Below are 3969 nucleotides of genomic sequence, written 5' to 3'. Positions count from 1 at the left end.
CTGTGGCATTTCACAGCTATTAAACTGATGAGGCTCAGCAGAAAGATCACTGACACCGACACAATGGCGATCAGCAGATACAGGTTCTAATCAGAGAAGCTCTCCTCCTTTATGGGCACATGTCTGAACTGAGTCTGGATGTCAGCTGTGCTTTCAACCACCACCACATCAATAGACACAGTAGCTGACAGGGAGGGCTCTCCGTTATCAGAAACCAGCACCACCAAGGGGTGAGTTTTCAGGTCATTGTCACTCATCCTCCTCTTAGTCCTGATCTCCCCGGTGCTGGTTCCGATCCGGAAGAGGTTGTTTCCTTTGGGCTCAGACAGGTGATAAGAAAGCAGCGCGTTGTATCCAGAGTCTGCGTCTACAGCCCTGATCTTTGCCACAAAGTATCCCGCTTCAGCAGAATAGGGGATGCTCTCACTGTTAACGGAGCCGTGCTCAGAATAGGGCGCGAGGATCGCGGGACTGTTGTCATTCTCATCCAGGATACAAACGTTCACAGTCACGTTGCTGCTGAGCGGAGGAACACCAGAGTCTGTGGCCTGAACTTTAAACTGAAACGTCTTTAACTCCTCGTAGTTAAAAGACTGCAGGCTGACTATATCTCCAGTCTCTGAGTTGATGTTAATTATTGTAGGCAGCGGAACTAAGTTATTATCACTCACTAATGAATACCTCACCTGACCATTTTCACTAACGTCAGCATCTGTTGCAGCTACTGCTTTCAAAACCGTCCCAACTGGACTGTTTTCTTTCACATACATGTTAATTACAGTCTCTGAAAACCGAGGTGTGTTGTCATTTACATCAGATACCTGAATAATGACCACGCTTGTGTTAGAGAGAGGGGGCCTACCTTCATCTGTAGCCTTGATAGTGATATTGTAGCTGGAAATGAGTTCCCTGTCTAGCGCGCCACCAATAACTAAAGAATAATAATTTTTATAATTTGTCTCTAATTTAAAGGGAACCGAATTCACTATCTCACATTTGACTTCGCCGTTTTTGCCCCCATCTCTGTCAAGAACCGAAACAAGTGCAATAGCTGTACCGATTTCAGCGTCCTCTTTCACGCTACTAAGTAGTGACGTCACCGTGATGTCAGGCGCATTGTCATTCAGGTCCACCACCTCCACTAGTACTTTACACTGTGCTGTTAATGGAGGCTGGCCTTTGTCAGCAGCCTGCACACGGATTTCAAAGGCAGGATTTGTTTCAAAGTCAATTTTTCCTTCAACGGTTATTATTCCTGTTTCTGAATCAATTTCAAAAATGTCCAAGACTTGGTCCTGATCTTTCGAATTGAGTAAATATACGATATCTTTGTTTGCCCCCTCATCAGCGTCAGTTGCAGTTACTGTTGCTACTGTACTGCCAAGCGGTGCATTTTCTGTAATACTTGTTTTATACAATGTTTTGGTAAAGACTGGGATATTGTCATTGTTATCCAACACATTAATTATGATCTCTGACGTGCCTGATTTTGGAGGTGTTCCTCCATCTACAGCGGTGAGCGTGAGTTTGATTAAAGCCTGTTTTTCTCGGTCTAATGATTTCTGAAGGACCAACTCGGCTGACACACTCTCTCCTTTGTGGACCGCTAAAGAAAAATACTCACTCGGATTAAGCTTGTATGTGTTAATGCTGTTTTTCCCCACATCGGCATCGTAGGCCGAGAGCACAGGGAATGTAGCTCCCGGCAATACGCTCTCTGCTATATCGATAGCTTGTGATTTGGCACTGAAAGAGGGGGAGTTGTCGTTTACGTCAAGGATATTCACTTCAATACGGTAAAGTTTTAGTGGATTATTAATCACAGCCTCCACATTTATTGTGCATTTTGCAGCTCTCGCGCAGAGCTCTTCTCTGTCTATTCTTTCACTGACGTAGAGAAATCCTGACTTTAAATTTACATCGAAATACTTTCTCTTTGATCCAGTAACAATCTGAAACATACGTGACTCCAAATCCTGTACGTTAAGATTTAGATCCTTGGCGAGATTTCCGACAGAAGTCCCCAGGTTTACCTCCTCTGAGACGGAATAGGAGAGCTGCCCAGACACCACTCCCCAGTAATACTCCAAGACAACAAGCACTAGATATATCCCAATGCAGGTCTTTCTTCCCGGCAGATGCATACTTCCATAAAACGAGAACTAAGCATATATCCTTATATCAACTTGCCTTTTGCCTATTAAGGACAAAAGATCGTATGAAAGACCGAATTATACGTCCGTAGGTTTTCTATATCCATCCCCCTTCGCCCTGCGTCTCATTCTAACAAAGCAACTGGCAAAAATGATCCTTTTAAAGTGGGAGGGGCCTGCACACATCAGCGACCTGCTGGCGGTGTTACGGTCTATAGTGTCGCTTCATGGCCATTTGAAAGAACTACAATGGTTTAAAATAAACAAACATTACATTTCTTAGAAACCACCAGAATTTAAATGATTCATATCAGTGATGAACTACGAAATGACAGATTCTTCATCACCGAGTGTTCTGCCGTGCCATTATAACGTACTAATCGCCACATATTTCAGGACCATGGATAGAGCATCATAATGCTGATGCAGCATGGTATTCAAAGCAGACATCACATGCGAGCAGTTAAGTGTCGCATCTTCTTGAAAAAAGTATAAATTATTTAGACAACAAGCCACATGGTTTGTGACTTCCCAGACCTCAAATTTAATGGATATTCCCATACGAAAAAACATTAGCATAAGGATTCACAAGTCAAAAAATTATCACAACTATTTTGTTTTTATCTTTTTACTGTACTTTTTATACGTTGAACTTGCCCGCAAACTTAGATTAAGCACCAAAACAGCGACATTTTATTCATTTTCATAAATGAAAGTTGTGTACAACCATACGACTCATTATAGAAAATACATTTTATATCAATGCTTGCAGGAAAGTGAACTAATTGAAACCAATTTCTGAGTATTCTCAAGTTTAAGCGCTATGAGTGTCTGCCTTGTTTTATGCAAATAAAATTTTAAGAACAGTTTGACTCCGTTTGACTCATTGTCAAAGTAAGCAACATGAACGAGTAATGTCCCTTAAAACTGCAATGTTGAATATCTAATAATTAATATATTGTTAATTTTTTCACTGTTTCTTGATTCATGTTTATAGGAGGTATTGAGATGAACAAACTATTTTGACTGACGTACGTTGTCAAAAGTAAGAAACATTTCCAGAGCTATACACATGAATTTGATTTTGAACGAGAAGTCTTTATAATCCTATGTAATAAAGTTTTACGTGATGTTATTTAAGTAGTAACATGTGAATATAATACCGTATTGGAGCATACATTGTAGATATGTAAATGCATTCTACAAATGCACAGACGCAGACTAATGACTAATCAAATTAAAACAAGCTCATATGGAAGTCTTCTTTTTACAATGCAATGTATGGAGCTGACCTAACAACTCAACTAAAAGAAATGATAAAGTAATCTTACCTTGTCCTTGTTAGGTAAAGTCTGAGTTCTGGTAAACGTGTCTCCTCCGTTTATACTGATCAGCTCCGCATCTACAGGCGGAAACGGTGCGGGGAAAACCACTACGTCACTCTTCATTGTGTCGGAGCTGAAACACACGTCATACTGCTGAGTAGCTTTAGAGTAAGACCAGCTCCCGTCAGGGTGGGTGGTGATCATTGGGGCGCTGTACCTGCTGAAACTGCCGTCTGTCCTGTGGCATTTCACAGCTATTAAACTGATGAGGCTCAGCAGAAAGATCACTGACACCGACACAATGGCGATCAGCAGATACAGGTTCAAATCAGAGAAGCTCTCCTCCTTTATGGGCACATGTCTGAACTGAGTCTGGATGTCAGCTGTGCTTTCAACCACCACCACATCAATAGACACAGTAGCTGACAGGGAGGGCTCTCCGTTATCAGAAACCAGCACCACCAAGGGGTGAGTTTTCAGGTCATTGTCAC

The 3969-nt window shown here is 41.8% G+C and overlaps 1 pseudogene; it reads right to left on the bottom strand.

The window, feature by feature from the left end:
- Positions 1–7: 7 nt before the first annotated feature.
- On the bottom strand, positions 8–2184 carry LOC123964213 (annotated as a pseudogene).
- Positions 2185–3969: the final 1785 nt, after the last annotated feature.

Source organism: Micropterus dolomieu, unplaced genomic scaffold, assembly GCF_021292245.1.
Source record: "Micropterus dolomieu isolate WLL.071019.BEF.003 ecotype Adirondacks unplaced genomic scaffold, ASM2129224v1 contig_1180, whole genome shotgun sequence".
NCBI lineage: Eukaryota > Metazoa > Chordata > Actinopteri > Centrarchiformes > Centrarchidae > Micropterus > Micropterus dolomieu.
This window is presented reverse-complemented; position numbering and strand designations above follow the sequence as displayed.